This window comes from Anneissia japonica, unplaced genomic scaffold (assembly GCF_011630105.1).
Source record: "Anneissia japonica isolate Jap-2015-1 unplaced genomic scaffold, ASM1163010v1 scaffold288292_len1863012_cov191, whole genome shotgun sequence".
Classification (NCBI taxonomy): Eukaryota; Metazoa; Echinodermata; class Crinoidea; order Comatulida; family Comatulidae; genus Anneissia; species Anneissia japonica.
The window spans coordinates 110,662-111,303 of NW_022688773.1; positions in this window are offsets into that span (position 1 = coordinate 110,662).

Consider the following 642-nt stretch of genomic DNA (forward strand, 5'->3'; position numbering starts at 1 on the left):
CACTGAATAAAGTCCCCATTTAGGGGAGAGAAGAAGAAGTATGTGGGTTTTGATAAGGAGTTCCGCATCTGTCTCTTATACACATCTAGATGAAGCTAATTTCATGGCTCTCCACCCACCCTTATTAACCCACACTTCCATCCTTGCAGTATAATAGACTCTTATTTGAGTAGGGGTGGGCATAAACATCAATCGGAGGGCCAAAGTGAATTTTCGATTTTACACAGAGGGCCGAAACCTAGCTTTGATGTTTCAAGTGTGCTTCCAAAAACTTTAATGCAGTGCTTTTATGTCATTTGATTCTCAGTTTTTAAATATTACTTTTTACAGGTGATCAGTGTCGGGCCGTAAAAGACTAGGGGTTTTCTATCACTATGCCCACCACAATGCCGAACACTTCACAGTTACTTTCATCATATTAACTTACTAGATAATACTAGATAATTTAGGTTATTTTTTAATAAGGGGGTGTCTGGCAGACACACCCCACTATCAGAATTATCTGGCGGTGCCATGGCCATTCATAATAACTTGGACTACGATGAAATTTTACAGTAAGTTTCATCAGGTTAACTCATTACATAATCTAGGTCAATTCTGGTGGTAGGGAATAAGGGGATGTCTGGTGGGTACACCCCACCA